The sequence below is a fragment of the Paralichthys olivaceus genome, chromosome 5 (genome assembly GCF_024713975.1).
Source record: "Paralichthys olivaceus isolate ysfri-2021 chromosome 5, ASM2471397v2, whole genome shotgun sequence".
In the NCBI taxonomy this organism is placed as follows: Eukaryota; Metazoa; Chordata; class Actinopteri; order Pleuronectiformes; family Paralichthyidae; genus Paralichthys; species Paralichthys olivaceus.
The window spans coordinates 9,566,770-9,589,966 of NC_091097.1; the positions used below are offsets into that span (position 1 = coordinate 9,566,770).

The following is a 23,197-nucleotide window of genomic DNA, read 5'->3' on the forward strand; positions in this document are numbered from 1 at the left end:
TTCCATAGTTTCATAACCTACAAGGCCTCATCATTCATCCAACTACAAAAAGCAAACAATCTCACTGTTGCTCAACAGAATGGGACAAAGTTTGGGTACTTGAATGGAAGTGGGGAGGAACACTGTGAGTCTTAGATGTTGTCCTATATGCAAATATGCTCTGTTGGTTAAAAAAGAATAATCAGGGGTGAACGTAGTTTTTGTTGCCACTACATCAAACCTTCATATATTCTTCCCAAACTCAGCTTCATGCATCCCTGAACACACACAAACTCCTGTATGGTGTACAAAGACACGAGAAACACCTTCAAACTTTCAAAATATTTGTTTCAAAAAATGTGTGTTTGGTTTCAAATTAGAAGAAAAGTACAACTGAATTAATCAACATGTTGGAATAGTTAACAAGTCTGTGATTTTCAAAACACTAGGCACACAAAAAAAAGCTGATAGTGATGATGGTGATGATGTCTGATAATGTATCTTACAATGTGCATATTCAAATAAGGTAACGAGCATTTCTTTGTTCGTCCTTATATTTCTTCTGAAACAAGTTATGAGAACAGTAATGTGTCAGAATAAGCAACAATAAATCCAACACACCCATCAAAGCTCTGTGTTTGAAATAACATCTAAATTAAATTCTCCCTTGTAGGTTATAAGGCAATATTTTTTGGGGGGGTAAAACAGGATTCATCAGAGGAGTGTGGTATCGGCTGATAATTGTTGCAATACACACTCCTGTTCAGATGGGGGCGATAATGCTACAGCAAGTTGTTGCCAACCCCCACAAAACAGTAAAAGAAGAAGAAGATAAGGAAGTAAAGGTGAGCACATGGTCATGCCAGTTACAGAACAACTCATGGAAGTCATGTAGCTTGTTCGTTGTCATTGGAATGGAAATGAGCATCTAGCACAACTTATTTAGTCATTTTACTTTGGAGATGCATGGGAAATAAAAAATAAAACAAACGACTGCCAGCTTAAAACCAACAGGGCTGGATCTGAAAGCACAGGTATGTACTGGATAATAATAACACAGTGAAACGATTTATAAGCAAAAGCTAACTGTTGATTGTGTTGACCAAATGTTAGCAGTGTGTGTGTGTGTGTGCTGTATGGATGTCTTGTTAGCTGTTGTTCCCTCCTCCCTGTTTTGCGGGAAGGTGTTTTTCCAAAAAGTGAAGCCAGAAACTGATGCATTCGAGTGATAGTCAGGAAAAAATTCTCACGAACCACTCGCAAAGTTGTTGAACATTTTGCTGCGTGAGTTGTAATCCAATTAAAATAATTTTAAAATCCGCTCCAAACAGTAGCTTTTGAATTTGCAATCAATATGTCTATCCCTCACAAGCACCTAACACCCTACTGAACTCTTTTGTTATTATGCAAATATTGGACAGAGTTGTCAAGGTGTTGTTTAAATGATGGAAACATGTAAATACAACTTATTTTGTTCTGAGCGTTTCATGCTTTTGCCGCATTCCTACTTCAAAGTACATGAGCACAACAGAGTTGGAACAGCGACTTCACAGCCCTGGAAATAGAACCTTACGAAATGCATGTATTAAAGCTGTATAGTCCAGATTATATACGTCTACAGCTGCTTGTGTGCTGTGTACACACACTTAACTTTATGTCCCTGGTAATCATAAAGGTACATCTAGCCCATGTCTAATATGCTGTTTTTAATAATGGGAAACTAGTAACTAGTAATAACCATGATTTACTGTTGTGTTATATATAGAGATAATCAATCATTTAATTTGCAGCTATGACTGCAATGTTTTGCCTCATGTCCTAGATTGTAACCTATCTAGTCCTTTCTTTTTACCACTTTATATATATATTGAAGGCAGCAATACAACTCGTAAAAGTCTGTTTTCCACTGAGCGGCAATCAGTTTCTGGTGGACGATCGCTTTCTGGCTCGACAGCGGCACTGAATCTTTTAGTGGTAGCCTACGGAGTACCGGAGCGCACCGGCTTACTTTCACCCCTGGATATAACAGATTGAGCGTGGCTGTAAATGTGTCAGAATAAAAGGAAATCTGTGGTGAGAACAAGAAGCTTCCTCTTCCCTCATCTATCTCCACTAAACTGACCAGGTCCACCTGGATCAGAGCAGCTCCTGCAGGTTTGCCTGCACACGATTTAGCCCGACATCAGGCATCACTTCCTGCAGAACATTTACCACGAAACCTTCACTGACACCAATCCTTTCTAAAGCTCAGGACGATTTAAAGTCACACCTACTCCCAGGCTTCAGAATCATGAGCTCAGTCATCACACAGTCCTCTGTGGACTTTCTGCAGTTTGAATGGAGCTGGCTCACCATCCTGTTTGATTTGATGGGTTATTAAACACTTCTGTCAATAAAAAGCGTGGTGAATGCTAATTTCTAAACCTTCCACTGATAAACGACCATGAAACCAGTGCAAATTAACCTCTAAATGTCATGGGAAAAGCCAGTGCTACAGCCATTACTGTTTGTGCTTCAGGGTAGAAAAGCTTGGTCACGGACTTATATAAAACGCAGCTATCAAAGTATGAATTTGTACATGATCTACAGATCGGACAAGGATTTTTAACAGTTGGAAATGTGCCAAGATAGGTGTTTTATCAAAAAACTACAGAGGCTTTGGAGGACCAAATGATATGACACCCACAGCAGCTGGTGTGGATCCTGCTGATTCAATAAAGACCCATGCACTGTGTGTCAGTTAGTCTCTGTCATTGGACAGTGCACTTTTCAGACGGCTTGTGTTTAAAGCCAAATATGTGCTTTTAGCCAGAGGTGGTAAACGTAGGGTCAGAGATGGGAAATGTTTTGTTGCTCTGCTTCTTTGTCAGAGATGTTGGTTGATTCTTCACCTTCCTCTATGTTGTTGTCACTTAATGCGCTGTGCCTCATCTCAGATGAGTCTCCCTCTCTTGTTTGTTTTGTCTTGATGTGTCTTTAACGCCGTGTTACGTCTGTTGTCCGTTATCTGCAAGGAATCATCTTTTCTGTGTTATCTAACCCACCTCTGCTTTTAAACTGTTGAAAATTAGATAGATATTGCACGTTATATGTGAATTAAGTTGTAGGCTGGTTATATTTACTTTCTTCCTTTTGTCAACCAACAAATCTCATAAAAATGATTATACTAAGCCTCCAAAAACTACACAAAACTGGTCAGATGTTTTGAATGCCCAATATTTTAAAGGCCTTTCAAAATGGCAGACAGGGTGAAAACATTTACTTGGGTTAATTTATTAATGTCATGTTTCATGTTTCATATTTCCTTTTTGTGTGTTTTAATGTTATTACAAAAACATGGAACATTGTAAGATTTGTCCATTAAGTGTTGAATTTCACAGCAAGGTGTAATTAGTTCTAATTAATATAAGGATTTTATCCATTTCTCTGGAGATTTGAGGGATTACATTAAATCAAATACCATGTTTGCATTTTCCTAAGCTTCATATTTCATATATGATATTGACACTTACAGTGTTTCCAATACACACCATATAATATCTGTTACAGGAGGATATAAACAGCCAAAGATGTGTTTGGATGTTTTCTATGAAACACTTTATAATTTCCGTCGCCACCGCACAGGAAGCTGTGAAAAAACGTTTCCTAATTGTGCATTTTTCATGTTTCGCTAATACAAAATTATTAATTCATAGTCTGTTAAGTTGTTGCTTTTAATATTACTTTGTATTCATGAAAAATAGATCTGCTTTCGTACAGAATTATGGATGCTTCCAGAGAATATTCAGTAAAATAAAATCCATTAGGGCAGAAAAAAGGGAGATTGAGGCAATGACTGTGGTTTTAATGCAACAAATCATTTGCCATTAACCTCACCTGTTATTTTATGGTAAGTAGGGTCTGTGTTATTTTAATAATAACTTCTAACAGAGACCAATCAGGTTAGGATCAGGCTGCCACATAAAAAAAAAAGCAATGACACTGTGACCCTCTATCCATTTCACATACTTCTTTTTGTCATGCTGCTCTACATCGGGGCTTTTACATTTTGCATTTGTGATGTTTCAGCTGTTCCAGGTTCCACGCAGGCCTGACCACACACACAACTGTGATGACAGAGAGAAAACAGCCCCCTGATGTATGATACCCGGTCCGTCACCACAGGTCAGTGCCACAGCTCATTCAACCACCAATGATACGCTAAGTCCCACAACAAGGGCGGACAAAGAGGAAAATACAAGTGTGTAAGTCCTGTGCGAGCGCTGTAAGTCTCCGCCGCTGCTGTCCTTTACACCGCCAATATCAACAGAAATGTCAACAGACGAGCACCCGTCAGCACCTTGTGTCAGATAATCACAGGAAGTGGGGTTTGTTGTGGCTTGAGTTCACAATGCTCACCTAAATCCCTGACTGGGCATCAAGTGGGGCAATAATGTTCTTTGATAAGCAGATATACTGCCCCGCCGTAATGCTATTATCAATCACAACTTATACCAAACAAACACGACGCCCAGAGTGATCATCAAAGGCTCACGTGGACTTACTGCAGCTCACGCCTCAGATGGGGAACGCACCGCCGAGCCGAAAACACTCACATGAAAATATTCAGTTATTTATTACGCCTTGACATTTGCAGAAAAAAACAACAACCATGTGTATCTCTTTTTAATGTTAACGTTGGCGATTGAGGAATATGAATCAGTCCAAATGTGGATTCTTTATGATGTGCTCTTTAAAGTCATATCTGAGCGCAGAAGTAACCATTTATTTGCAAAGCAGACGAGAGTCTGCAGCAATATTAAATTTCTTTGTATAAATTGTTCATAGGGATTCAATAGAACCAAAGTTTGTTCTTTTTTCCCCCTGCTACTTCTTCCTCTGAATAGATACAAGCACTGCACAGTCTGAGATCTCTCTCAGGGGGAAGTTATTAATTTGGTTGATATTGATATTTTACCGTTGGTATCACAATAAAGGCAGAGTTAAGTCTGAGGGAAAATCAATGCAAAGTGCATGATTTCCTGGATGCTAATTCTTTTGAGGTGTTTTTAAACCATAATGTTACTGTAGCAGGGAAACCGTGCAGGGATCGTGCACTGCAGGCACAGATATGAATATATGCTGGAGGCTTTTTATACTTTTCATAAAAGAATCCAAGATTATTGTACATGAAGATGTTTCTCTTCTGCAACAACTCAATTCATGCTGACATTTAGCAGCACACTGTTTGAAATGAAAAGGTTATTTCTGCACAGAGCATCGGAGTTATTGTGTATTTATACTCACATCTGGTGATCTTGGTGATTTTGTTTCATCGCTGTCATTCAGTTTTGCAAATCCTACAGCTTGTTTGGAGTTTGGAGACAGCGATGATCAGGCAGAACATCTCAGTGACAAGTGTGATCATTGTTCAGTCACCTCAGAGCTCTGGGTTGTTTAAAGAGCGGTGGTGCATTAGTGATGGTGCACCAGTATGTTCCCATAAGTTTCTTTAATCTGGAAAAATCTGTTTACCTACAGATATTGCTCCAATGTTTATTAAAAATGAAAAGATGTTACGCAGCGCTTCAAAACGGCTACGGACAATTGAAATGGTACTTGAAAAGTAACTATTCAGAAACAACATATAAATAGATAATAATAAACAAAAGTGCAGGTACAAAAAAAATTATTCTTACCTAAAACCTTAATATGTCAGCATATAAATTTTATATAAAGGTTGATAAATATGACAATAAGATAAAAATAATGTGAAATAAACAAATAATTGCTTGGGAAAATGTTTTTTTCAAACCTTGTATAAAGTTATAAGATTTGAAATAAGATCTGTTGTTAAAATGAAACATGTTAAATATTTTATACAAACAAAGTCAAGAGCATTGTCAGCATCAGTATGGGAGGTGCCTCAGAGACGAAGGTCGCTAGGTGTGTCTAGACGTCAGAATCGAAACCAACAATCGTGCCACAGACGGTCAGACTTAGTAAATGAGAGTTTACCACCATTATTGTAGTAGAATACACACACACACACACACACACACACACACACTCTCTCACACACACACACAGCCAGAGACAGTCTGATACTGCACAAATCAGCTTGCTAAAACACCCTTGTTAACATTTTAAACCTACAGAATCATAAAAGGTGATGCCAGGGAATTTTGGACTTCCATTCCCCCTTAAATCACACACCCGTGATTTGCAATTCCAAATCTAGAACATAAATAGGGCTTCATGGCGAAAGCGTGAATCCAACTAAAAAACCTTGAATAGATTTTGAATTTTAAACGCGAGATCAAATGGAAATCGCACAAAGGGACCAGCAAGTGGAATTGAAAGTGTGATACAGATGAGGGGGGCTGTCGGAGAGGGGGGAGCACGGATGAAAACAGGATTAGACTCCACAGGCCTGGTTCCCACAGATTGCCTGAAATGGGGGAACAGATTTAAAGCAGGTACTCTATGTTGACAGGTTTGGGCCTTTTTAAAAAAAAAAAATTTTTTTTCCACGCAGGCATATTTTTTTACAGCATGTCTTACACATTTAACTAGACCCATGTCAAAACCTGTTTACATGTCATGAAAAGAAGCGGAACATGTTCAAATCGGGTAAGCCATTGAAGAAGAAACTTGGATGATTTGACAGTTTGAGTCTCTTGAACATCGCCCGCTTTAAGCAGCCCGAAACAAATGATACGCATGTCTGCAGCTCTGCCGTCGCTCCGCCATTAAACAATGTTGTAATTGAAGATTAAAATAATGCTATTTCCATGTTGAGTCTGCTCTTGTATACACGTGTTTCACACACACACACACACACACACACACACACACACACACACACACACACACACACACACACACACACACACACACACTGGAGTGCACAGTTAGTTCAGAGGCTGTGTTGTTGTACCTTGATATTCTGCTACCAACTGAATGCAGGCTGCATGAGCGTTTGCACACATGTCAGCAAGTTTGAGAGATTAAACTGTTTCATGTTTAATGGGATAAGGAGGAACATGAGCTTCTATCCAATCCTGGCCCAATTGAGTGTTTTTAATGCAATTTGTCAACTCCCTCTGCTAGTGGGATTTGTTCCATACTGTTAGATGTGGAGTCAATTACACACTATCTCTGAAGAGTATTTTGCTTGAGAGATTGCTCATCTGGCAATATTAAAGCTACTTAGTATATGTTTGGCTGGAGTGACGGAAATGCAGGTTTTTTGAATCCCACTTTGAGTTTTTACAATTTACTGGATGCAATTTGAGAATGTCTGATTTGCTGCTTGTTGTGTGAGTAAACATTAATATAGAAATACTCTATGTGACAGTAATATTATGGATCACTCCTCTGGAAACCGGGGAGCAAATAAAAGATTCACTTAAGTCTCCTGAAATGTCCGATATGATTAATTATACACTCAAACCAATACAAATGACTCACCGGTTAATGTTAACAAATATTCTCCCTTAAGGGCCTCCATTAATAATTTCATATTCTCTCCAAATATTATTCTATCCACCTGCTGCGTGTGATCCTATTTTTCTCCCACCCTTCGCTCCCTTTTTTTTTTTTCATTTTGTGATCATACATAATTTAGTCCTTGGCCACATCTAATAAATGATGTTGACATATGCTCTTGCAGAGAGCACTGCCTGGAAGTGTTGGTTGATAAGCTCCTTTGCATTCTCACTGGATCCAATTTTGCCCTATCAGTACACGAGTGTGTGGCTCCTCTCACATGGTCCACCAGACTCCGAGATGTCCCGAGGCTTCCGATTAGTGAAAACTCTTAGGGGGGGCAGGTAGGTGGGATTTGTGTAAAATTCAAACATGTCACCAGTAGTTTGTTTAAATGCTGAATTTTTTTGCCCCCCCCCCCCCCTGTGTGCAAAAGGTGGCGTTTATAGAGATCATATCTATTTGTATATTTACCTTGTCATGTGTTTTCTCTGCTTTTCTGTTTTCATGAATGGTTCATTTGGGTTAAAAGGCAGAGGATCACATGAAAAACGATTGTTTTTGGTCTGTTGGTTGGGGAGGGTGACGAGCCGCAGACGGCCACAACGCTATGAGCATTTGGCGGATATGAGAAGATGGATTAAAAATTGAAATTGCTTTAAGCGCTTATATCCAAATATTTGTCCGTTCTTGGCCTGAAATGAATTCGTACAGTTCCAGCTCAACATCTCCTCCTTTTCTCCCTCTTATCCGTCTTCTTCTTCTTCTTCTTCTCTGGCCCTGAGCATTACGAGAGAGAATCAATTCGATCAATTCCCCTCCACCAAATGTTTGTTGTTGTTTTTTTTCTTCCTGCTGACCACACCTCAAGGATTAATATTTGATTAGCCTTTAGGAGAGGTGGAAAGTACTTATTAACCTTATTTGTCAATCTGTCAGTGCCACTGTGTGGATTGTGCCTTGCGGCGGGGCTGGAGGGGGGAGGGGGAATCACTTCAGGGAATATCATGTCTTCCAGTGACTGCTCTCCTCTGGATGTTTCATCATAATTATCCTTTTTTAGGCTGCTGCCACAAGCATGACGCTCATTCCTGCGCGTTTGAATACACTTGTTAATTGATAATGTGATACAATGTGTCCCAGAATAACGGGGATGTTAAGCTGCCATTTCCTTCCGCAGTTTGGACAATTATACCTTATTCTTTTCCGAATGAATAACAAGACGGGTTTGTGGTTACTAATTCTATTCAAAATGATTGTTTGTAAACAAAAAATGAAGTGTGTCGCCACTCAGGTCATTTTCATTAGAGCCCATGAAGACAAAGCATTTACTAATTTTGAAATTGATGAGCAAACTTCCACAGTGTAAGCAGTCCTTTTTTTCATTAGTAATTTTAATTAAGTCTTCTGCACAACACTGAAATTGACTTTATGTATAATTGTTCATTATACATCTTGTTTTCTACAATGGGGAAATTAAGGGGCCTCCAATGGATGAATCTGAGACATGATTAGTCTTGTTCATCCCAAACGTATAATTTTTTTAATGCCTGGCGCGAGCCTTTCTGCAAAGTGAAATTGATACTCGGTATATGAAAACATTTAATGAATTGCCAATTGTGTTGTCAAAATCAAGCTAACAGATATTCTTTGGGGAAATTTAAGGGGAAGATTCACATTTGAACGTTAGAGGTTCGCAGTGAGACACTCACATGAAATTGTTTTTTCTCGTTATTGATAATAAAAGTGTGGTTTTCAAGGATTTAGAAGAAAAAGCGGCTCAGAATTGTGCAAGACACACACACACAAAGAAACACACACAGACACACACACAGACACACACATGATTTAATAACCAGTGGCTTTACCTGGCTATTGTTTACACAGCGCAACTCTTGCATCACAGCCAGCGTTCGAGGGTCTTGACTGTCTCTGGCTTCATAAGTGTTTGGGTCTGCGTCTGGTTGCTTCTAAATGATAACACCTCTCCATGCTCACTGGAAGCCTCCCAGATCCGTCTCCTCCACCTCGGTGTTATCTGTGATCATACGCCCCCACGCTATCGAGCTCAGTCAAAGACCATCCCATGGTTTGCAGTGTTAATTACAGATGCTTTGATGTGATAGAACACAGCCCTGTAGAGATTGATTACTCTTTGAGCTAAGTTGTCTTCCAATTACTTAGACAATTAGCCAACTAATTAAAATACTTACCCTGTGCATTGAAAAAGGAAGAGGAGCGCTGCTGTGAGGATCTCCCTTGATATATGAGCTGCCAGGGATTCTCGGAGTGTCTCAGCTGAGCAGAAGAAGGCCCCGTGAGCTGACGGCAGCTCAGAATGAGTCTCTGCAGCGGCCTGCGATAATAACGTGGATCGAGCGTTTGGAGACATTTATCACTCCTTGTTGATTGAGGATGAGGATGTTAGATCAGGGGATGAGCTGCTGTTTGACAGTCCGTCATTGCATGAGGTGTTTTCACTGTCTAACAACATCTGAACGCCAAGCTCAAATATTAATCATTTCTAAAGTGATGCTTTTCTCTTCTGTTGATCATTTGACTTTTTCATCCGTGCAGAAAAAACATTGAAGAATCGGCCTGAAGTTTTCTACTGACAAATAATTAGACAGTTGAATCAAAGTCGCTGGAGCATGTCTGAATATTTACATGCCCATCAATTGTAGTTGGTCTGAAAGCAGTCAGTTTGGGACTCTTTCTTTTAAAGGTCCATGGAGGAATTCGGTCCTCTGATTAAAAAAAAAAATAAAAAAAAGCAGAACATTATTTCTGAGATTCTCAAGGGGCTAAAAAATAATTCTGTTTAATAACAAAAGCAGTTACTGGTGCTTTACTGTTATCAAATTATTGAATATGTCGCTCATTCAACTTGCAAGCAGTGGCTGCGTTTGGCATATCTGTGTCCCTCCAGTGCAAAATAACAGTTTTTGTGTGTGTGCAGTGGATTGTTTCTTGCAGACAGGGTGAATAATGAAATCATGACGCTAGTCTAAACACAGCAGCAAGTAGACAGAAGCAAATCATGCCAGAGCATCTACCAAAATATGAGTGTTTCCAAACTTGTTGTAATAATATTGCACATTGATATCTAACATATAGGTATAGCTAAAATAGCTAAATAAAAATGTGAGTGAATTAAATAATGTTCAGTAAAAGTTAAAAGTAAAAGTTATATATTTTTTTAAATTATTATTATCATTGCTTGTCAAGGTGTAAAACACAGACAGTTTGAATACTGTTAGTCTTTTACATTGATATTAAGTTAAAGTTGAGCATGGCAGTTCATGAAGCCACGATGTCTGTGATTCATTTGACTCTACACACCCACATTTGAATGGAATGAAAAGTTTTTTTTTCTTTTTTGTTATGCTGGGTCCATGCATCTGACTGAGGCTTGTCACACTTATTGTCATGTCCCCTTAACCCCAGCTGGGCAACTCCATTATTCCCCCTCCATTGTGATGTTAATGCTCTGTTATCTGTGCTAGGGACAAATATGCAGGGGACAATGGGGATGTAGACATGCATTCAATTTATGCATCCATAATTGCTTTTGATGATGTAGATAATTATGTTGCACTCCGGAGAGTTTTTTTTGCACCGGGCGAATTACAGAAAAACCTTGGAGCCTGATTCACTGATCAACTATCGCATGTAAATAACATTTTACCAATATCTTGAGGTCATGCTATGATTTTATTATTTCTTTGAAATCACTTAGTAGTTCACAGAGTGTGTATTAATCACTGAGACTTGCAGGATTTCACTGACACTGCAAATGCCACAGAAAATAATAACAGCCAGCAGGATCACTCCTTGAAGAGCGATTAGCGAACTCCCAGAAGTTTTATATCTTCTGTCACGGCTACAGCGATTTTTATTAGACAGTGTGATTGTTTTACCCAAACAGTAAACGCTTATGTTACAGGAATATGTGCAGTGCGACAGTGAACATGTGAAAAGTGTTCACAGTTGTTTTTATAGTTCTAGTGTCTCAAATTGTCTTCGAGTAAGGCACTGAACTCCTGACTGCTCCTGATACTGCATCATCATTTGAATGGCGCGAATGAAACTTATTTTGTATTGAATAAGTATTTTACAGTCTAGAAAAGCGCAATATAGACACAGCCATTTACCATAGTGTCTCTGTTTTGTGTTCTGATTTAGTATCTATGTTTATGTGTTACTTTGGTTTCTTTAAAGGTTCAGGGTGTAGGATTTAGATGAAAGGGATTTATTGGCAGAAACTGAATTTAAAATAATCAAAGTGATGTTTTCACCAGTGCGTTCCAACCGAACTGTACTGTAATAGTTGTTTTCTTCACCCTAGAATAGGCCCTTTATATTTAAATACTTTATATTCACATCTGGAGCGAGTCCTCTCTATGGAGGCTGCCATGTTTTTTGCAGTAGTCCAGACTAGACAAACTAGAAATATTTTGAGTTTTTATGACAAGTGAAATCTACTACAGGTTCTCTTTCATATTTGGAAGGGGGAGAGTGAGGTGAGGGCTGCAACATGCAACTTCACCACTAGATGTCACTAAACTCTACACACTACACCTTTAAATTAAAACAGTTGTCATATTCAGCACGGACATTGTGTACAGTAACTTAATAACTACATTTCAGTTTTATTTTCAGGTAATGCAAGTGTTTTTTGCTATACTGCTATACTTCCTCTAAACATTCCAGAGGACTTGTTTTGTTCATTTCTAATCCTGACTGTAGATCATCTCATAATATCTCAGATTTATATTGTAGTTGTTAAAGCTAGTTACTAGTCACCCTGACTAATAATGCTTGTTTATTTTTGTAAGACTTTGAGAGGTTGTGCTCATCCTATGTGAAAAAAGAAAAGGAATAAAGGCATCGGTTGTCGACACGTATACTACATTTTACAATGGGAGCAAAGGAGGAAGTCAGGTTGTTGTAAATAGAGCAACAGAGTCAACATCAGGAGAAGGTTTAGGTGAAAATATAGCTCCACAAAACACATGATTTCACACAGGAGATTGTGAAGCAGATCAGTGTTGTTCCTTCCATCCATGACTGTTCCACAACCTTAAAGGTATGTCTATTACTGTAACCGTGACGACAGTGGTCCCCAAACCTTAAGTAATTTCTTATTTTATCTCAAGCCACAATCTTTTTCTAAACTCTTACCACTCCAGAAACCTGACTACATGTTTCTTATTGTAACCATGAATAGAAAGGTGCAGTACACCTGCTGCTTAAAGAAAAGGATATCAGAGTTTGAGATGATTGACCTCCATGTATATGGTTGTCAGGTTAGAGGACTTTATTGTATTTGAGTGTTTCAGAATTCGACCTCCTAAATATAGCGGCAATAATGGACTCAGCAAAAAACATACCTGTAGGTGTATTGCTATGATTATCTGATCTGAAAATACAATCCTCCTTCCCCCATTAGTTATTTCCTGTTCCCTGCTGCCAGTTTCAAACTCGCAGGAGTGTGTCTGATTGAAGTTGCTGGGCCAGGTTGGATCGAAAGATCCCTGTGATTAGGGGGTCAGCAAGTCTGAGGGATCAGACTCTCCTTCCTCATCCTCTAATCACAGACTATATAAAACAATCTTAGCACCACTTAACCTGCACAGGGGCCCTGATATGTCTTGGCATGCTCTGTCTCTATTAATCAATCAGCTTCAGGCCTTCATAAGATCTGGGATGCAAATGTGCGTTATAGCTGAAGGTCCCATTTCGTATTTATTTATTTTTTTAAGCACTCATGGTCTCGGTTGCCAGATTCCTGTGGCATATGAATACAAGATAACAATATGTACAAATATAAAATCATAAGCAACTAAAGAACATCTTAACGAATTTAAGATTTCATAAATGACCAAATGTTAGATGAGATACATGTTTCCCCTGCTGGTCATGAACAAATTGATTTGAGGATATGTGTAACTATGTGTTTGAGCCTTAATAATCAAATAAGCTTTTACACTATTTCACTGTAGCATCTTTCTGGTATCCTGCTCCAGCAAATCTTTCATTTCTACACCAACGTTTATTGTCACTGGAAATCTGCAGGTTGATGATACTGACGACATGATTTAGGGACCAAAGCAAACTAAGACCTTTTATTTCCTGTTGACAGTTGTGTGCTGTCACTTATACAGACCTGGTGAAAGAAATGATAAATAGAAGAATGCTAACACTACCCACCCATTTCAAGTCTCTGTGCTAAGCGAAGCTAACCAGCTGCTCTATTGTACAGACATGGGAGTGGTATCAGTATATCAGGTATTCAGTATCCACATTTACAATATTAAGTTTTTACATGCAAAACATAGGAGCAACTAACTACGTAGATACATGATATAATCATAGTCATACATGCATCTCCACCTGATACGTTGAAAATTCATTCTCTTTTACCTCTGTCTTTGGTCTCTACCAAGGCCTGAGGGAAATGTGTGGCTCTTTACCTGCTAAATGCTCCACTATGTTCACCAGCTGGTGGTTAACTGTGTCAGTCTGCCCTTTGTTGCTGAGCAGGTAGCGTACAGTGGGTTTTTAGAGCTTGCTTGTAGCAGCTGCTTGCTGCCAAAACCTGCAGTATGAGAGCATTGAGAATACACAGAAACACTAAAGTGGTGGGACGGCCAGCTGAACAATGAGCTGAAACTCAATTGACAATTTTCTGTTTGTGCATCGCTGCAAACAAGCACTTTTGCATTTTTTATACATCATTATTTGATATGATTTAAGGAAGAAATTGTTAATTGTAATAGTGTATTTGTATAAATGATAGTAATTAAATAAAGGATTTAGATACTTTTTCACATAAAAAAAAGACAGGTGTGATTTTTGAAATCAAACACTGTAAATAAAGCTGGCCAACGCGTCTCCACTTCATCCCACTATGCAGAACTTAAGCCAAAATGTCCCGGATACAAACGCTTCCATCTTGTACATTTGGAGTCTGCAGTGTAGTGGATGGAGCCCTGGTATTGAGGTCCTATTGATACACGTTATCGACCAATCACAAGTCAGTCTCTTTTTTTTTGTTCCATGTCCCATCAACCAACACGGAGATGGTGGAATTTATGACCTATCGTGCAGCCAGCCACCAGGTGGCAATCAAGGCACTTTAGTTTTACTGTCTTGTCGTCCATCTTTATATACATTCTATGTTTGAAATGGTGAATGGTTACTGGCTTTACCTGAAACTTAATATTTTTATATTTTTGCTCCATTAGACTCAAAAGTTTTTGCTGCAATATCTCAAGCCTTGTTTTTTGTTTTGTTTTTTTCAAATCAAAATGTGAACATAACGATGTAACAATGTAATGATGCCACTGAGGGTCAGTTTCATTGTGAGAAACGACAACACATTCCACCATGCGCTTCAAATCTTAAGGCCGCTTCACTGAGGCTGACCATGTAATGTTCCTCCCTGCTGCTGTATACAGTCAGGGAGCTGCGACGAATGGCTCCTCCATCTTCTGAGGCTGGCTGCGCTGCTTATGAGAGGAACATAAACTAGCACGCAATATACCATTGTCTCTGGCCACTTAGTTCCTCTCATTGTTAGAGGTTATTTTGCCCTTATGAGGGGCAGAAGGTTCTCAGTGTCAGTGGCGGGTGATTAATGACCCACTGAGGCTCCCTCCTGCTGAAAAGTGCACACTCAGTCTAGACTAAGATTTCCCCAACCTACCACCTCCTTACCGAGGAGACATCCATACACCAGTTGAGGAATTTTATATCCCGTAGAGACGTTTGTCCCCTTGAACTTATTTAACACATTTGTTCCTCTGACTCTGGAAAGAAGACGTAATTGATTTTTAAGCGGAAAGTCACATTTACGTCTCCATTCCCTCGTGATTAATCAAGTCTAATTAGCTGGAAGCAGCACCATGTTTCGAATCAGAAGGTGTACCGTGAATTGATCTTTCATGATGTGATATCGGATGTGTTTCTTGTAGCTACGTGACAGTAAAGGTATCAAGTAGCAGCACTGGTGAGGAGCATTGCTGGGCATCAGTGATGTACAAAAATGATTTATAGTGTGTAGAAAAATGAGACAGATCAAACTCCTGGTTGGCACCTTTGACAATCCTCCAAATCTCTTTGTATTTTGAGCAAAGACCAAGTGGAAACACTCGTGTTTAATGAAAACAGTATTCCTCTTATATGAGGCACATCACAAAACAGGAACAAAATAATGAATATATTTGGTGGTGGGGGTGTTTCACAGGGACGTGGTGTCTTCCCACTATGGAACCAATGCAGGGAGCAACCTTTGTTTCCTGACCTTTACCATCAAACACTATTCTTGTTTCCAAATCCCTCTGAGTGCAAGAAACAACCAGACTCTGCTGGGGCCTATATGACTCAAATTATATCATTTGTCCAATTTGCTATTGTTTCATCCATGTCAGGATAATTTGCTTTGGGTTTCTCGGTAATGTCTTGGGTTTTATCTACCCCCCATGAGAGACCTGCTATACAGTGTGTGCCCTAGATAGACTGTTTATCAAGTGCCCCGCGTTCTGTCAAGTTGACTTTCCAACCATGATGCACAGATAAAATGTACAGCTTCATTTCACTGGTACTCTCATGGGGGGGGGGGGGGGGGGGGTAAGCATGTGACCGCAGCAGGAGCCTGTTTACCTGGGGTATTAATTGGGTCAGAGTTAAAAGCGCGGTGGAGACGGTCGCGCTGAGGATAAAGACGAGGCAGTCATCATTATTCAACACCTACTGTATAATGACAGCTTCATCTCTCCCTCAGTAGCCATCCCACTCCTAATTAATCTCATCATCACTGCTAACAGTTGGACAGTCAGCAGCCAAACACTCTCGACATATGTTATCATCACTGCTTCTACTCTGAAACCATTTCTCCTGCAAACATCTGCCACTAAAATTCCTCCAGAAGTCATCCTGTCAAATTCAGAGTTTGATTTGTCCACATCAGCCAATTCTGCAAAACCTCCTGATCTATTTTCTTTGCCTTAGCTGCCCGACGGCATAAATTTCCTTAAATGTGTGTTCACATCCACTCTGTATCAATCCCTGCACTAAATTGATTCATAAAAGGACATAGCAGTGTATATTTGCCTCATGAAAAAAGGGTTGAGGCTTCATAATCAGTGTCAGATTTTGACAACTGGTGGCAGCACGCTCATTAATCAACTTGTGAACTCAGTCATTCTCTGCCTCCTGGGTTCACTAGGCACAGACAGCGACCACCGAACGCAGTGGACTCCCTGACAGCTCCGTCTGGCCACTCCAAATCATACGGACGGGACTTTCCTGCGACCATTTCACAGGAACAGGGAGGAATCTGTAGTCTTTGCCATTAATAATGTTGAAGTGTTGAAACATCATCTTCTGCCTCATCTTTTGCAGGTAGTGGTGTCATGCTTCTCCAATTAATTGCTTTCCTGCCAAATGTATCTTTGCACATTATCTTGTTCTATCTTTTGATTGCATGTGCTTAATCCTTATCATAATTGGAGTTGCACACTGCCACTGGGCCAGTCATGTCTCATACCAAATTAGGCTTAAAATTGTTTACTGAAATTCAGATGCCGCTCACTTTAGCTGTGAATTTAATATCTCAGAAACCAATTATGCTAATAAAGATTAAGAATTGAGAAAAAAACACAGATATAGTGACATTTAGCGGGGGTATCCATTGCTTCTTTTTTATTCTGACAGGAGATGATGTGGCCCAGGCTCCTCTGGTATTTTATTAGTTCTAAACGGCACATGGACAATTCCCTGGGCAAACAAATCAGTCCACTCAACCATCAGGACGCCAGTGAAGTGTTGTAAGTCTCAGGCAGAGCACAAAGAGGAATAATAATCATAACCATGAATGGGCCACTTGGAGCACCACCTCTATATTTCTGCTTGGCATATGAAGGTGTTGTTTTCACACACGTTAAGGGATGTTAGCAGGTTGTAAAGGCAGTGGAAGGTCCAGACAGAGCCTATAGTTATTGGTAAAGGTGGTGCATTAATTCAATCAAACATAAACCTGTCTGAAATTCACTGCATATGCTCACTTTACTTAAATGTATTGAAAGAAAATGTAGCCGTCCAATTAGCCAGACAGAAAGAACATTTCTATGTCTCTGGTTCTTCAGCCAAACCTTTCTTAAAGGCTATATCTTTATTTTCTGAACAAGTAATGTTGAGCTTAATTCACATTTCTAATGGAATTATTGTTAATGTTGATACATAAGCATTTTGTGTGTTCACCAACCCATCACAGCTAATAGGCTACAGATATTATGCCACATTTACAAAGTTTCTGTCCTCATTGAACATTTAATAGCATCAGGGAGCAATAACTTGTATTTGTATGTTGTGTTTATCGTAAAAAGTTATGAAAACTAGTTTATAATTACTTGAAGACAATGAACAAAATGTTTTCTGTCAAGAAATCTGGCGATGCAGCAAAAGTAGCTAGATTCTGGAAGTATTTTATCCTGAGTGAAGTGATTGGATGAACTTTTCGCAGCCCTATGGCTTCAGGTGAGAGATTTTTATTGATTTATTTCGATCAGGATGTAAATATGATTTCAAGACACACAACGAAAACTTCCTCTGAAATAGATCACGTATCCTGCTTTTAAAGAGGGTGGAGCTCAGGTGGAAAATTATGATGTCACACGCATGACGGTTGGTTCGTTTTTCCACCATCAACAAAATTTGACCAAACACAGAAAATCGTAAAAAAAAAGGCAGATTAACTGTGTTTTTCAGTCTTGAACTTTAAATGCACTTTATTTAGTGATAAATATTTAATTTTAGAATGAAACAATTTTCAGGAGCTTTAAAAGACCTGCTCATCTGTTTGAGTGACAGCAGCACTGCACTCACCTTTAAAAAAAATAATAAACCGCTCAAACCAACATGAAATCAGTTTTTTTTACTGGCTCTCAACCATCTGCCCTTCATGTGTGCATGAAATGACTGCACTAGTGTGAATATAGTTATCATTACTATGTGTGTTAAAGTAAGTTTGGCTACTATATTGGATTAAAAACAAAAAATACACACATTGTTCCTCTGAGGATTTGCGGTTTACTTTGGCACAACAAGCACAGAAAAGAACAGCATTGGAGGCAAGTGAGCAGCTTTACAAGTTATGACAAAAAAAGCAATGATATTAGCTTTTTTTCACTGCTGCTGAAGCGCAGACGCACAATGTTGGGTCACGTTTTCTAAAATCTATCCGTGCAGCTTTCATGACCTTATTTTTTTGTGAATCGATTATGTTATGTACAGTTTATCCTTTCACTGATCTCCATTAATGGCGTTTTAAATCTGTGAATTAGGAGGCACACACAGTGTCGGTGCCAAGTCTGCGACTGTTGGTCCAGTCTTAAGACAGTATTGCAGGTTCTCGAGAAAGGTATTTCTTATCCTCAGCAGTCTCCACGGAGGCATATTGGCAGATGCTGTTTGCTCTGTTAATTAAATTTCCTCTTTGCAGCAAATGAGGTCATATTCCACCATTGGTGTAATGTCTCTCTCATGTACAACAAAGGGAAAGCAGAGGGCCCAGGAATCTTAACTGAAACAATCAAGTATATCATTGTTTGTCTGTGGATCTATATTTTTGAGGCTCATCGCTGCAGCGAAATTTGATGCCACTGCTTGTGGTTTTTATTGCTTCAATTTTACAGACAGTTGGGATTAATGTCAGTCTCTGTAGCTTCCAGGGAAAAAATGGGCAATAATGTAAGAATCCTTTTTCCATTATTCTGCGGCTATACAGGATGAAATCATTTGTTCTTAACTCAGCCTGCAATATTGTTAAGATTGTAACAGCGTGCCATTTAAAATGTCGTTCATCATGATTCATGTCTTATTGACTTACTTAGAGATGATCTCCAGGGTGGCTGTTTGTGCCAGGATCATTTGTGTGAGCTATAAATAAGTGTATGTTTCATGTTATCAGCGTTTTCTGTTGCAGACGGCCGTGATTCTGAATGACACATGTGTCTTATAAACCTGGTGGAGTGGCATCAGTGTTTACGAGCATGTTTGACAGACCCGGTGAGGAGAGGACATCACCAAGTGTCTTATTTGTTTACATGCTGTCATAACTAAACACCTCAGTGAAAGACATATTTTGGAACCGAGAAGAAATAGTCATTTACTCTAATTGGAAATGCTCACTTCCAGTGAATGAGTTGGGCTGCAAAGATAAGTTAAGTAAAAGTGGCCATCCAATTAAACAGCCTGGGAAATTTCCATTTTGATATCCATTTTCTTTCTTTAGCCACGTCTCTTTTGTTAACACTCAAGCTGAAATGAAATCAAAGGTTTTTATTTACCTGTTCCAGACGTTCAAGCAAATTCACTCCCCTGTCTTATGCAGATATGTCATTTTGTTGAAAACCATTCTGTGCGTCCCCGACTGTTTTAATTAGCTCAGAATTTAGCATGACCAAAACTATGTGAGGGTGCCTGGCAGCTGAGAGGTCCGACAAGTAGAAGCATGATGAAATTCAAAATGTTCGGAGTGTCGAAACAAAACAATTTAGCGCATTTAATATTCTAACTGATTAGAATAAATATTGTCAATTTGAATTTAACTAGGTCGCTTATGAGTTTCTGGAAAGTTTCAGAAAGGTTCTCAGTCTCATTCAGCTCAAGGTTTCAGTCTGAAGACGGCTTTTTTGCACATAAACTCTGGAAAATGTCGGAATATTTCTGGTCTGGTCAGATTTTCACAAATGTAGAGTGCAGCAGGAGATGCATTCACAACAACAAGGAAATGTCTGCAAAGTTAAAAGTGACCATCCAGTCGGGGGGTCGAGCACGCAGGAGGTAGAGCATCACGTAAAACTAGAAATCACATGTTTTTGTTTACAGCTCTCATATCTTATTGTCTTTCCAATCTTCTACATGAACTATTTGTATTCTGAGATATTTGTATTCTTGTTTTTTTTTTCAGTTTTCCATCCAGCACATGTAAGTAACTTCTACTGACTTGGACATTTGCCTTCTTACTTGCAGCCCCTCCAGACAATGGCAGGACTGCATGTCTGAAAGCAGCTTCAGTATCTATCTTCTCTCTGCCACTCGTCTGTAACATTTGTTGAATCTAGGGTAGAATACACTATTAATCAATGAAGGGCCCAGTTTGTAAATGTGATCGATATTCACTAGGTTTGTATTTGTGTTAAATCAATAATGTAGAATTTAAAGAAAGGGGGGTAGTGTCCTCTGTTTCCTTGACACATCTCCAACTGCAGAGGCAGTGCACTCGTTCTGAGGGAAGTTCATTAATGTGCATTTACATAACAATGGTCCCACAGGAGACCACTGATGCACATGTGACTAATGTAGTCTCATTGTACAACTGCACTATGAAACAAACAAAGGGCCTGACAGGGGCAAAGCAAATAACACAAAGAGGGACAAAGTCTATTTACAGTGTGAGAACAAAAGCACTAAATGTCTAAACAACTCTGTTATCTTTTATTTTAACCGCTTTTAACATTTTAGTCATTCGCAAAAACAGTGAGAGGTGAACACATTGAAAACCAAAAAATCTCATGTACACTGAAGTAAAATAAGCTTATGTTGTTTTCACTAAAATCATAAACAGATCAGGGAACAGTTTTTAAACTACAAGGCAAAAATAAGGATGTTTAAGTAGTTTCAATCTCATTAAAGCTCGACAAAGAAGAAGACTCAAAGGATAACATTTTCTTTATTTTTGAAAAACTAACTTTACAAATGCAGTTACGCAGAACACACCAACACCAATTTTAACTTCTCTAAGCTTCATTCTTAAAACATGAGCACAACAAAATGCATATTTCCCACATTTTAAAAGTTAAAGAGCTTTTTAGAGTCGATCTGTCTGCAACATCTGCAGGTTGTTTTTTTCATTGATTTTCTTGCACTGTAAAAAACATGCAATATTTTACACTTAGGCTTGTGTATTGACATTGTGTCATTACAATGTCAATACACATTCGAAAAGCAAACAGAAAATCTTTAGTGTTGGTTTCCTGGTAACTTGTTACTTTATGATTTAAGAAAAAAGCAACAGTTAACAGTTTCATGTAAACTTGCTAAACTTGTGAGTAAAAACTGAGTATTATTAAACATACTCTTCAGGTTCCTGGAGGAATATGTTTCAAGTTGTAAATAACATAAACTGAACAAAGGCAGAACAACAATTTAAATTGGTCCTCTTTGCTTCAGAACTGTGTCCACGTGTTGTGACCGTCTGTTTTGCTATTCTGCTTGTGATATTGCTGGTCTATAATTTCACAATAATGTGAAACAACGGAGGATTTTCCACATCCTGTAACCTGTGATGTAACACTGATGTGGTCCTCTACAAAAAAAATGGTGGAAAAAATGCCAAAGGGTCACAGAGAGGGCAGCCAGTATAATTTTCTGGTGATCAGACTACATATTATAGCTTAAAAAAAAAAAAAAACTACAATAAAGCTGTTCATTGAGCCGCCCTCAGGCTGTGCAGCAGTTCTTTGTTCTCAAGCCAAGAGATCTTCAAGTTCATGATGCTGAATTGTATTGATGTCGGCATGCTTTCACTCAAATGTTACATAATCTTAAATTTCCAAAATATGACACAGCACAATGTTTCTGTCAAACACAGGGATGCAAAGAATTCAAAGTATACTTGGATAATTCAAAATACCTTCTTTTCTGTTTTCTGGTTGGCTGGAAACTAATGCTATAAAGAAACTTGAACATTTACTTTTGTTTGTAAAGAAGTTCAGGTATTTCTATCAATTTATTTTATGGTTTTGTTTTTATTGTGCATACAATCAAAATGGTTAATATTTCCCTAATTGAAATTAAGGATAGCATCAATTTACAATCCATTCCCAGTGCAAATAGAGAAGGGTGAAAGGTGGGGATAATATTACGGGCCCACAGCTGGAGAGAGACCATAAAAATCGAAGTAGGGTGTATGAATTAATTAAGCGGGGCCCAGAGCAATAATCTTTCAAGGATCCCAGAATTCCTAGCTGTGGCTCTGCGTGATATATTCGGTTTTAATGAACAGAGGGAATAGACATATTTTTGTAAGCCAACATAGAAGTTGCAGCTCAGCATCGTTCCAGTGGACGTCTACATTGGGTTTTGGGTGCAATTATGAACTACAGCCTATAAAAGGCAATTTAGTTAAAAGTCTGAATTTTTTAATTAAATGATATTATACTGATTAAAAAAAAACATTTATGTCTGTGTGTTGTGCTGCACATAAAGAACAAATTAATGTTGATTTGGTGTCTTGGGTGCAATAGTTGTACAGGTATAGAAAACCACTTCCAGTTTGTAACTCACTGGTGTTTGTTTGAGCTCTGATGCCAGCATGTATGAGTTTACTATTAGCACTGATTTTAGCATAAACCACATCTACAGGCTTTTATCCACATTTTAAAAGCTCCTGTGGTTAATGTTTGCTTGTCCCGTGGATGGAAACAGATTTCACTCAAGAGCCAAAATCCATGTTGAGTAATCATCTGTTACAGCAACAACTTAAACAATTTTTGTTGTTGACTTTAATCAATCAAACACTTGCACTAAACTCCGAAACTGTTTTTAGTGAAGGATATATATCATGTTACATTTATAAAATAAGGGTGATAGGTTAACTACAACACATAAATTACATTAGCACTGTTTGCATTTGTGTTGTTGGACTAAGACACCGCGTCTCACAGCTGTGCTGTCTTTG

The 23,197-nt window shown here is 38.7% G+C and overlaps 1 long non-coding RNA gene across 1 annotated transcript in view; it reads left to right on the plus strand.

The window, feature by feature from the left end:
• The first annotated feature begins 784 nt into the window (after nt 1-784).
• The window catches only part of LOC109633985 (uncharacterized), a 43,386-nt gene continuing 20,973 nt past the window's right edge, over nt 785-23,197 (plus strand). The window contains exons 1-2 of the long non-coding RNA XR_002203028.2: nt 785-1,013; nt 4,048-4,143. This is a non-coding gene — a long non-coding RNA (uncharacterized lncRNA). The remainder of the gene's footprint in view (nt 1,014-4,047; nt 4,144-23,197) is intronic.